General features: G+C 39.7%; 1 protein-coding gene across 1 annotated transcript in view; it reads left to right on the forward strand.

The window, feature by feature from the left end:
* Csmd1 (CUB and Sushi multiple domains 1) overlaps positions 1-13,147 on the forward strand; it is a 1,422,978-nt gene that overhangs the window by 66,155 nt on the left and 1,343,676 nt on the right. The gene's annotated exons all lie outside the window — the stretch shown is intronic.

Consider the following 13,147-nt stretch of genomic DNA (forward strand, 5'->3'; position numbering starts at 1 on the left):
TCTCTCAATCTCTTTTGGCAAGTTTCATTAACTTTTTGGAAACTTAATTTCCTCACCTAGAATCTGCAGAGGTTTAACTATTTTTGCATGCTGGATAGGGTCTAGAGGTCTCAGAGGGCTGGTGTTGCCAAACAGAGGGCCTGAGGCACTGTAGAAGTTCAAAAGTAGCATTGCTTATTTCTACAGCCTGAAAGGGTCAAAGCTTCTTTCTCTTGCAGTTATGTATTTAAGAGACTATTGGTTCTACTTGTTCGGCTGGGGCAAAGACAATCACCAGATACCTGTTGCAGTTAATTGCCTGAAGCTAGACTCACTTGACCTTTAAGGCTTATTTATGCATTTAACATAAATAGCAATAATGTTCCTAACATCTTGGTAAGGACAAGTGTCTGGCATTATGTACATCATTATACAAAATATACAAACACTCAAATATGTATGTGTGCATTAGTGGGTGTGATTTTTGTGATCAAAACACAACAAAATACTTTTCATAGAAAAATCAGAATTAAGAAACTGAGTCATGAGCTATAACTCAGTCCTCCTCTTCCTCAAACTGGACTAGAGGGGGAAGAATTCATGTGTGTATATACCTTGAAGTCACTGTTTTTTGCAAGCACCCGGTACTTTCAGAAGTGCCTTCCACAATAGTGCTGGCTGAGAGAGGGTGTAGGTATTGGTCACTCTTCAAAAAGCAACTTGATTTCTGTCTACAAGTTGCTGTCAATCTGTACAGATACTCATATATACATTTTTTTTTGTCTCTGTAGAAGAGTTGATTCAGGGCTTGATTAAAAACCAGCCACCCCCCTTCAAGGTTGACTCAGCTTCAAGGTGGTTTGGGGATTTGCCAGCTCAACCCACTTCTGGAGGGTTCAAAAGAGTTATTTATTCTAAGAATTATATAATCACTTCCCCACAGGAGCTCAAAATGCTTCTGTCAGGAGGCGTCTGCCATCCCTGGAGGCAGCTGAGGGCAGGTGTTGGTCATAGAGTTTTTACTGACTTGATATTAAGGAAAATTACTATGGACTGTTGGTAACAGTGACATAGGCCTCAATATTAATCTTACAAAATCTTGGAGGACTATTTCTGGGGAACAGATACTTATGCTGCGTCTGAAGTCATCAAATTATCTAAAAAACCCTGAATAACAGCCAGTAGGAGTCTTCCTGGTGACTTTTAGGAAGATTTGCCATCCACCTGCAGGGTTATGCAGTCACTCCCCAGTATTTGGGACCTTATCCACACACAAAGAGATGCAGGTTGAGAGGGACACTTGAAAATTATACAAAGCAGAGTTTGAGGATAAAGTATGTTTACTACAGGTTATCAATCAGATTTCTAGATGTTACTATTTTATAAAGAATAAATTTTAATAGCCACAAAGCTGCATTTCAAATTAATTTTCAGAGAACCCTAGATGAACGTCCATTTCTTCCACAAATCCACATGTTGAAATCGAGACTCCAAGATGACAATGTTTGGTGGAATACTGGAAAGCAATTGTGGTGCAACCTTCAGGAATGGAAAATGTGTCCCCAGAGAGCACCCTTGAGCATCATTTGAGCCATCCACCATATGAAAGTGGGGCAAGAATATAAATCAGGAAATGACCTGTCTAAGGCACAGATCTGCCAGCATCCTGAGCTTGGACTTGCAGCCTCTGGAACTAAGAAAAACTGTGTGCCTGCAGAGACTATGATGGATGTTAACCTATCAACCTTATAATATTGTATAAATAAGATTATAAATAGTGATTGCTAACTGTTGCCAGTTAGTCCATCTATTACAATATAATTTAAAATCGAAATTTCTATAATTAAATCTAGAGACTAATAACTGAAGCTCAACCAATGTGGCCATGATCAGAGCAGGAACCACAGAGCTGAAAACAGGGAACGCATTGGGAAATCCATGAAACCCAAAGCAGGGTCTGCGAGAAAGGATTTAAACATGGCAAACCTCTAACTAGATTAATGAAAAAAAGGAGAGGGAATCGCTAGGATCAGACACTCAGGGCACTGCATACATCCATACCTGCACGATTTGACAATGTGGGTGCCATGGGCCAGTTATTGGACAGATTCAAAATAGCAACACACATGAAGCATCCTCTGTCACCCTAGTCCCCCTCAACCTTCCAGTCTTACCCAAAAAATTTAATATTTATGTTAATATTAGTAGAAGGAAAAAATATCTCATGGAGTCTTGATAATTAGTCATGGCTTTCATTTGAACTGGAATGACAGCGAGGTTACTGCCGACAGAGAAGAGAACTTACACAGATAGCTGCTGTGTAACATGCATGAGTTGGCATGAAGCAAGTGTCCCTTTCTGTTGCATCACCTTATTCTTCAAAACTGAACCCAAGGAAAGGGTGGTAGGGATCCATACATCCATTTACTCAATGCAACTTTGAATTTTGACTTGTGAGATTTGAAACTCAGTTTGAAGATCTATTCTAGGGATATCTTTTCCTTCAGACACTCTTATGTTTATTCCGAGCATGTCAATTAAGATGTAATATTTGCTCCTATACCCAATGACCGAAGGACTGAGCTCCTGCAGAGTGGAGAAGTTTTCAGCACATGAGCTTGCCTAGGTTTCCATACTCTGAAAATCACATACCTTTTATCTTAGGTCATAGGTTGCTGTTACAATTTCACAGAGGAAAGCCAGTCTTTCAAAGGTGACAATTCCCAAATAGAATTCCTGAACTCTTGGGCAAATATTTATACCTAGGGCATATTTTACTTTGATTTTCTAGCAAATGTTTTTAACTCATAATTTGGAAAAGAGTTCATTATTTTGATGGCCACAAATATAATTAAAAAGCTCTGATACACTCATGGTTTTAAGGGCATCAGGAGGGTAGAACTGTTTTAAGTTTTATTTTACAGGTGAAAAGACTGAGACACATGGTCATTACATAATGTGCTTATATCATAGACATAGCAAGAGGGATTTGAACTTGAGACCTTCCAACTTAAAAAAAAAAGTTTGGTCATTTTGCCTGCATGCTAACCGTGGAAGGCTTCCCTCTGTCTTTTGTAACTAAAGGCAAGACTGAGGTCACATCAGGAAGTAGATAGTATCCTGTTCTTTAAAAAGAAATATTTCCTAGGAAGATAGCAAAGCAGCATTGTCTGACAAAGCCAGCATCCCAGGGAAGTGGGCTAAGGAGGCACAGCTTACATTGTTCTCTTGCCTTCCATGCAGGGAGAGACGGTTGGATCTCAGGGGCAGCCGTTCTGTACTAAACCTGAAACATGACATTGTCTCAGTGTTGTGCTGAATCTAGCCATCCGAAGGAACGGTGTGGAGACAAGTCACGTCTCGAATAAATACAACTGTTGCTTTTTTTTTACGCCAAAAAAAAAATATTCAGGAAAGATGGAAAGGGAAAGGCCTGCTGATAAAATCAGTCCTAGATGAATTTACTTGTAGACCTGAAGGTGGACTCAACAAAGACCCCAAGTGGAATTATTAATCTTTAATGACACACTTTGCCATATATAGAAGAGAGAGGAAAATAACACGAAATTCCTGAAACCTTCCGAAAGGATCTTCTTCATTAACAGATTAGCCAACAAGTTCCTGGGCCGGGAAAATAGCTCTGATGGCAAAGCGCCTGGCCAGCCAACCTGAAGTTTAGATCCTTAGCCACACGCACAAAAACCCTGGTGTAGTGGCACATGCACACAATACACGGTACTGGGGTGGCAGAGTCAGGTCATCCCTAGAGATGGATAGCCAGATAGTCTTTCCTGATCAATAAACTCTAGGTTCAGATAGAAACCCTGTCTCAAGAGGTAAGGTGGAGAGAGGTAGATGTCTGGACTAAACACACCAACATACAAGCACACAGGCATGCATGTATCACACACACACACACACACACACACACACAGACAATGTGATCCTTGGGCTATTAAATCTAGTGCCCATTTTAACTCTCTTAGCCTTATTGATGTTTAAATGATAAAACCCCATTTACCACAGTACGAAGAAAAATGTATTTCTAATTAAAATAATCAAACAAACTATAATGGGTGTTGATTTGATAAATGCTCTCTTCTTCAAGGCTTTTTCTCTAAAACAGCATATGTTCCCTGCACTGCTATAGGCTCAGAGAAGTTTCTTTATTCATTAACCAATAAAAGCAGCACATGTACAGAAGGACTGGCCACACCAATGTGTCATCCTTGAGATATTGGTAATTCTGTAGGAAACTTCCATCTGACAGAGCGATGTAGCTTGAATCCAGAAAACTCTTACACAGCCTTCCACAATTTGCTCATGGGGCGGCCCTGGGAAGTGACCATAGTATTTCCAAAGGGTGGATTTTTAAATATTAAATAGCATTTTCACTTTAAAGTCAGACTTCACATCAACAAATAATTTTGCTTTGTTTGTTGGTCTTTGTTGTTGTTCTTCTTCCCAGAAGCTTCTTAGACAGAATAATCAGAAATTTGGGGCTTGGATCAGAAAGACTAGATCGGAGGAAGGATGTTAGAACTAGTCAGAAGCATTAAAAAGGACGTGAGATGGCTTCTGCTTTATAATTACCAGGACTAAAGAGTATGTGGCAGCGACCTGCACCTCATTTAGAAGTATGTAAGTCAGAAAACCCTTGGCATCAACGTCTTTATTTTTATCTCTACCTTTCCCCCTGCCTCAACCCCCTCTCTTGTATCTATCTGAGCCTCTGAATCAGCACAGTAGATGGTATAATGAGAAAAAGTCACAGCCTTCATATATATATATATATATATGCATATATATATGCATATATATATATATTTTACAATTTTCTGAGTATTTTATAAACTGACTACCTTAAAATGTTTCCGAAGCTATGAAAATCAAAGGCAAGGAGGACTGAACACTGACCATACCACCTCTATCACAGCGTTATCCCAAACCTCATCAAATGGCCATAATGTTTGGATAATATGTTACATGTATGAAAAGGCCTGACAGGTGAAATATCAAATAGGACCTTTATTTTGGGGATGTATTGGGATAGTGCTCGCAAGATATCACTGCTTATGACATTTAGCTGAGTATCTAGAACATTCAAAATACACGAGTAACAATCCTATCATGGCAGAAAAGAGTCCGAAAGTTTGGGAAGGTCCTTGCTATTTTAATATCCCTGTCACACTAATACAGAGTGAATAATTCCTTCACACATTCCTAGGTGGTGGTTAAAGTGGTGTCAAAGAACCACAACCCAGAAGAAGCCTGGGCAACGTTCTAGGGTTCCTGCTCCTGGGAAGGTTGCGTTTCTTAAAGAAATTAGACATGGGGTACCGATAAAGACCTTCTTGTCAGATGCTCCGGTACACGAGGTTGCAACTGTTCGCAATAGCCATTGAGTGCTTTATGTATAAACCTTTATTTGTCTAGAATTCTTCCTGAAGACTGTGGTTACCATCTTGCATTTCATTCTAAGAATGTCTATTGTACTGGATATATGGCTGGCCACATGCAGGCATTCAGCTACTTACTCTTTTATGTGTTTGCAGATGCTCACAGCATCCCCAAAAGCCCGCAGGGATATGATGAGGGGTTACTCTCTGCTCAGGACACCAGAGTCTCCCACATGCTCCACTTTTGGGGTTTCTCTACTTCAAATAATCAAAGTCATGTATGTAAAATGTTGGCTCTACCTTCTGTGCAGAGTGTGGTTCAGGGCTAGAATTATGGAAGAAAAGTTTTTCTGCCTATTGTTGTGTCTGTGTGGTTTTATAACAAGATATTGTCAGTATTTTGTGGGATGTATTTACTGTACTTTCAGTGCCTGTAAAACTGAAGACTCTGAAGCCTTTGGGATTGGTGCTTGGTACCCTGCCTAAATTTAATTGACTGCTAATTGTCATTTGGCTAGAATTAGAGACTCGCAGTGTATGGAGATTACCCCACAAACAATTCGTGTGTATTTCACATCAAATTAGGGCCGATTCTTACAGCTTTTCCTCCTGTGAAGTCTCTTTCTCCGTCTTACGATTGTGCCAGTCCTCTGGGAGTTATCACAAAACAACACATCAAAAAGAAAAACCATGTGCTTTGACTATTTCTGGGACTATTCATTAAGTTTTTTATAATAGAGATGTGTAGAAAAGAGAAGTCCCTCATCAGGCCTGGACACAGCTGGTGGAGTCAGTGAGGGTTGAGGGAAGCCTGGACCTAGAGAGCCCACCTGACCCCAGATCCTACTGCTGAGGCTGCAGCAACTTCTAATGTTTTCCTGTCTCTTTTTCAGGCATGCCACTCTAGGGAGCAGCAAGGACAAATTGGCCCCTTTTCAATTAAACATTAACTACTCTAAAATGTTATAAAACGTGAAGAGCTTGTCATCAGAGGTCACCTCATAATGTGGCATCCTTGGACAAGTTGAGGTGTGTAGGCATTTTTATTTGACACGGACTAGAGCACGGGCTTCTAAATGTACCTCCTGTTGGGGTATTTGTCCTTAAGTAGTACTAAACAAAATGGTTCATCAATAATTGAAGGAATCAGTCTCTACAATTGCTGCATGCTTTTAGATCTTTATCATTCTCCAGAGGGAAGGAAGGCATCACCAGTCTCCACAGACCTAAGACATGAAGCTTTAGGAACTGGAACCACAGACGTGCACTTAAGAGCTAAGTAGCAAAGACAGTCATTTTAGCTGCAAAGCAATAGCTAAATGGAAATCAAAAAGGTCAGCTGTGATTCTCTGCAGGAAACCCAGTTGGTAGATAAGCCGGCCTGCAGGTGCTGGGGTGTTCAGGGAAAGGTGGTGTTCTGAAGATGGAAGTTAGCAGTTTTCCCAAGGGAAATAAGTCCCATTAGAGCAGAGGTTTTCAATCTTCCTAACTCTGCAACCCTTTAATACAGTTTGCTCATGTTGTGACTTCCAACCATAAAATCACTTGTGTTGCTATTTCTTAACTATACCTTGCTGCTGTTATGAATTGTAATGTAAATATATGTGTTTTTTGATGGTCTTACATGATCCCTATGAAAGGATCATTCGGGCCGGGCGATGGTGGCGCACGCCTTTAATCCCAGCACTCGGGAGGCAGAGGCAGGCAAATCTCTGTGAGTTTGAGACCATCCTGGTCTACAGAGCTAGTTCCAGGACAGGCTCCAAAGCCACAGAGAAACCCTGTCTCAAAAAACCAAAAAAAAAAAAAAAAAAAGGATCATTCGTCCCAAAGGGGTTATAACCAACAGGAGAACCACTATCCTTAGAGTTTCCTTAAGTTATGTTCATTAACATAAATAAATTATGGAAATGGTATATAATACTCAGATTATATCTTTCTAATTTTTCTATTTAGTGAACTATGAATCCTAATGTACTTGTGACTATGGTTAGTGTTGACCTTAGACTGTTTCTGTATTTTAGTTTTCTTTTAACATAGCATTAGAACTTTGATTTCAATTTACAGATATGTTCCAGCTGGGCTTGGTGTCACGGGACTATAATTTCAGCATTACAGTGTAGGGGCAAGAAGATCAAAAGGTGAAGGTCAACCTTCACTACGTAGCAAGTTCAAGGCTATCCAAGACCCTGTCTTAAAACTGAAATGAAATAGAAGAAAATAAACATGGTATATAAATACTATCAAAGCATGTTTCAGCGAGCTGTAGAATTCCATGGAATAGTACAATTTGACATTAACTTCTCTGATACCAGAAACAAAAATGCATGTTATGAAATTTATGCAGTTTAAGATGGAGTTTTACTCCTCCCACTCTTTGACTGGACCTTGGAAGCTCAACCCAGTGCTCTTCTGTGGTTCTCTGCATCTGCTGCCATCAGCTGCTGGATGAAGGTTTTCTGATGACATTTAAGACAGCCATCAATCTGACTACAGGACAAGGCCAGTCAAAGAATGTGAGCAAAGAGGTCAATACCCTGATGAAGATACCCACTAAAACAGCTTACCTGAGCTAATGGGATCACCAACTCTGGCTCGCTAGCCCAATATAGGACCAAACTAGGCCGTATGTATGTGGGTGACAGTTGCTTGGCTGGGGCAGACTGTGGGGCCACTGTCAGTGAGACCAGGATTATTCATTCATTCATTCATTCATTCATTCATTTATTTATTTTTGGATTTTCAAGACAGGGTTTCTCCATAGCTTTTTGGTTCCTGTCCTGGAACTAGCTCTTCTAGACCAGGCTGGCCTCGAACTCCACAGAGATTCGCCCGCCTCTGCCTCCCAAGTGCTAGGATTAAATTCTTGTGCCACCACCGCCCGGCTTATTCCTACTTCTTATACTGGCTTTTGGAACCCATTCTCTTTGGAGGTATACCTTGGTCAATTTAGATATAATGGGGAGAGCCTTGTTCCTGTCTCAAAGCAATATGCTGGACTTTGGTGACTTCCCCTGGGAAGCCTGACCCTTTCTGAAATGTGGATGATGATGGGAAGGGTGTAGAGGAAAGGGAAGTGAAAGAAGTGGGAGGAGAAGAGGGAGTGGGAACTGGGATAGGTATGTTAAATGAGGAAAGATAATTTTTAAAAATCAATTAATAAAAACGCTGGAGTTCTACAATTATATTTTGATAGCTAAGTTGGTCATTAATATTTCATTTCAATGAAAAAGATTTTTGACATGGTAAAGTAATTGTTTGATTTAGATGCTATTTAATGCTTTTCTTAGTCAGAGGAGACTAGTTGGTTGGTTGATCACACCCAGTCTTGTGTCTTAATTTCTATAAGTCATAGTAAAAGTTGAATTTTTATTTTAAAAAATTAAATATATTTATTTTTATATTCTGATTGCAGTTTCTCCTCCCTTCTTTCTTCCCAGCACCCACATCCTCTTTGCCCTACCAACACACTTCTCCTCCATTTCTGTTCAGAAACTTTACTAAGAACTTCTCCATGTATTAAGCTGGGCTAGGCATCCCAGTATGAGGGATAGGGTCCTGAACACCAGTAAAAGAGTTAAAGATCACCCCTGTTCCCACTTTAGGAGTCCCACAAGACAACCAAGCTAAACAACTGTCACACATGCACAGAGGGCCTAGGTCAGTTTAATGCAGACTCCCTGCTGGTCAGTTCAGCCTCTATGGGCTCTTATGAGCCCATGTGGGTTTTCTTGTAATGTCCTTGACACCACCTATTATCCATTCTTTCTTTCTCCCTCTCTTCAGCAGAATTCTCTGAGCTCGGCGTAATGTTCAGCTGTGTGTCTCTGCATCTGTTTCTATCAGTCTCTGAATGAAGGCTCTCTGATGACAGTTGGGTGAAACACCAATCTATGAGTACAATAGAATATCATTAGACATCATTACTCTGACTTTTTTTTTCTGCAGTTGTATTTGGTTCTTTCCTTTGTCTCTGGGTCTCCCAGCCTCAGTGCTGGGAGTGCTCCAGGCAGTGTCAGGGGTAGGCTCACTCTCATAGCGTGATTCTCAGGCTGGACTAGCCATTGGTTGGCCACTCCCTTCATCTCTATACCACCCTTAGCCCAGAAAATTACATGTGAATTTTAACCACTTAAACTCTATTGAAGGTTTGTTGATGTAGAATTGTTCTCACTACATAAATCCCTAACTAAAGAGGGGCTTAAATTCTTTTCTCTAAGAATAAAAGAGTTGTTGTGAGGGTCAGTATTAGTCAGGCTAGTGCAAGTACCAAAAAACTGTCTTTCCTTATGTTTTAGTCTTGCTTCTTCTTTCTTCTCTGTTGTATTGAGGCTGCTTATTCATTTCCCGGCTACACAGACTCCCAAAATAATCATACAGAAACCAAATTATTTAAATCACTGCTTGCTCCATTAGTTATAACTTCTTATTTGCTAACTCGTACATCTTAATTTAAACTCATGTCCATTAATCTGTGCATCACCATGAGGTCGTGGCCTACCACATGTCTATCTCCTGTGGCACCTCCATGGCTTCTCCCTGACTCCGCCTTCTTCCTCTCAACATTCAGTTTAGTTTTCCCTGCCTAGTTAAGTTCTTCCCTGCTATAGGTCCGAAGGGTTTTTTTTTTATTCATTAATGGTGATTACAGCATAGAGGGGAATCCCACATCATTTCTCCACCTTGTCTCTCTCTTCCTGTGTCTGTCTTTCCCTATGTCTTAGCCTCTCTTCTTGTTTCTTCTCCACTGTGTCTGTCTATTCCTGTGTCTGTCTCTCCTTGTGTCTTAGCCCCTCTTCTTGTTTTTTCACTGTATCTGTGTTTCTCTGTGCTGTCTTTCCCTGTGTCTTAGCCACTCTTCCTGTTTTTTTCTGCTGTGTCTGCATTTGTAGAAATAACACGTTAATAGAATCCACATCCATGAAATTCATATTTACTGTTTTTAAGTTATCTGTGTAACTTATTTAGTGGCTGTAGTATCAACAAAAAATTGAATCATGTACTTCTTCAAGTACTCAAATATTTGAGTAATCAAATTGCTATATGTTTATTGCCTTCAGAATGTGATGTAATTGAAAAATAGCTGAAGGAGCCAGGGATATGGTTCAGCAGATAAGACTCCTTGGTGTGCAAGCATGAGGATCTGTGTTTAGGTCCCCAACCCCATGCAAAAAGCTTGGCATGGTTTTGTGTCTTCTGTCACTCTAGCACTTTTGGGGTTGAGGACAGAAGGATTTCAGGAGCTTTCTGCATGACAACTTAACTTCAGATTAAGTGAGAGATCATATTTCAAGGCAGTAAGGAGGAAGGTGGTGGAGCAGGATCAGGTACTTTTCTCTGGTATCTTCTTGGGTATGGGTACATATACAAACATACATATGGGCCAAGTTATCACACATATACATGATATAAGCAGACACAGAGAGTGGAAAACAAACTTTATATGCATCAAAAAAGCAAAGGTAGATGTCTGTCACTGGCATTCTGTATGCTCCATATACATCTTTAAGAAGAGTTCTCAATCTTTGTTATTAAGTGTAAAGCAAAACATGATATGTTACTGTAGTATATTGCTTAAGTGAAACTTATATCTGATTCTCATGCCTAAACTTAAAAATGCAAGTGATAATTAAATATATCATATATATGCCTAGTCTTTGGAAGATACACAGGGCAAGTCACTGTTTGTTCATAAAATTCACAAAACTCTGAGATGGACATATCCATTTGTATTTTACAATATTCTAACTTTTATACTGTATACATATCCTGCTTATTTACAAGTTAAAGAATATAAACATTATAAGGTAAGAAACAATCAAATGAGAACAGAAACCAAGCAGAGGACAAAGGTGGTAACAAACACATGATAACATTCATTCAAAAGGTGGGCTTATACACAACTCCTTGGTAAGCTGATGTTTGCATTAGAGATTACCTTAAATTTTCATTAATTTCTCAATGATAGTGGAGTAATGCCCTTTTAATATGCTTCAATATTTAATTTCTATTATTATGCAAATTGGCACAAATTCAGTCATATGAGTCCATCTTCTGGATGCCAGGCCATGTGGCCACAGCTAGAACATGTTTATGTTCCATCTTGACTTCTGGGAACATGATTTTGTAATGATGTACAAATTAGAAAGTACAGCTTTGCTTTACCTCTATTCGTGAAGGAGAACCCGCTTTGCAGATAGAAGCTTCTGTTTTGCCTGGCTCCACAGCCATTCAGTCTCAAAGAAACACAAAGACTTTTAATAATTATAAACTATTTGATCTTTTAGCTCAGGCTTATTACTAACTAGCTCTTACAACTTAAATTAACCTATAATTCTTATCTATGTTTAGCCAAATGGCTTGACACCTTTTCTCAGGGAGGCATTCTCATTTTGCTTCTTCTGCGTCTGGCTGGTGACTAGCCTTTCCTCTTTCCAGAATTCTCTGAGTCTGGTTGCCCCATCTACTTCCTGCCTGGCTACTAACCAATTGACACTTTCTGGAACTAATATGAGTGACAAATCTTTACAGGGTGCAAAAGCATTGTTCCACAGCACCACTTTACTGATGGCACTTTTGATATTTTCAGGCAAAATTTGAGTGTCCTCATGGCTAAGGAGAAGTGTGTGTATCTCGGTATTGTGACAGTAGTCATAAAAATTTATCTGATTTCTTTGAGATTATGGGGTCAACTGGCACTTCACAGGGCAGGGGAAGAGAGAGATGGTTTCTCTCATCATCCATTGGCTGTCTTCATTGCAGTGTGACTGTCAATGTGACTTAAAATGCAGTGGCATTTAAAGAAGCTCCTGGGAACTCTGAGGAAGTGCTCATTCTGAGTTACAGCAGTCGTGAAAGAGCTCATGGAATTGTCCAGAAAGGTGAAGAAATAATGGGAACTTTCCCACTTATTCCTACAGGGAGGGGATCATATAAATTATCCCGGAGGCTCATTTTAAACTCCAAACTTACAAGAAGGTATTTGATACAGCATTGATGAGCAGTAAATCTCAACAACCCATTAAGTCCTATAAAAGTGCAAGCAATAGAAGAACCAGTGGACTGAATATAAATTAAAACACTCTCTAGGTTACTGTGCTTCCAACAACACCATATTCAAAATATCTGTTGAGAGAAGAGGAGATAGGAAAAGAATGAACACAAACCCTCAAATATATATTTGTTGTTTCGAAACAAGAAATGGATAATCTCTAAAGATTTAGCATATAATAGTTATCTCAAAAAAGAGATCACTTTGTAGATTTTTTTGTTAAATTATTTATTAGGCCAAACAATACTTTGAAAAGTGAAATTTGCCAAGCATACTGATGAGTGAGTGGCATTTCTGACTATCCAATGGGATGCAGCAGTGAATGGTTATATATTTACAACTGTTTTGCATTTTAAGGAAACATCACTCATTTTTTTTTAAATGATATAATGAGCTAATCATTTGAGTGTGTACTGATACCCGCAAATTCAGCCTCTTACTACCCTCTGGATGGAAGGGTGAGTGACAACCAGGAAAGACCTGCATGCTAGCTGGGTTCTACCAAAGGAGACGTGCACTCACCAAGCAGAGGGCAGACGATACATACTGGTTGCTCTGTCATGGTGTGGTGTGAGCAGGGAAACTGCTAAATTATGGTCAAGAAAAGTAGCTCCTGATCTAAAACTGGAGGGATGCACTGGCTCTAAGAGGTATATACTCATCCTCTCTGAATTGTGACTATCTCAGCAAGTTAGCACTGGATAGTATCAGGAGGATG

The sequence above is a fragment of the Microtus ochrogaster genome, unplaced genomic scaffold (genome assembly GCF_000317375.1).
Source record: "Microtus ochrogaster isolate Prairie Vole_2 unplaced genomic scaffold, MicOch1.0 UNK7, whole genome shotgun sequence".
Classification (NCBI taxonomy): Eukaryota; Metazoa; Chordata; class Mammalia; order Rodentia; family Cricetidae; genus Microtus; species Microtus ochrogaster.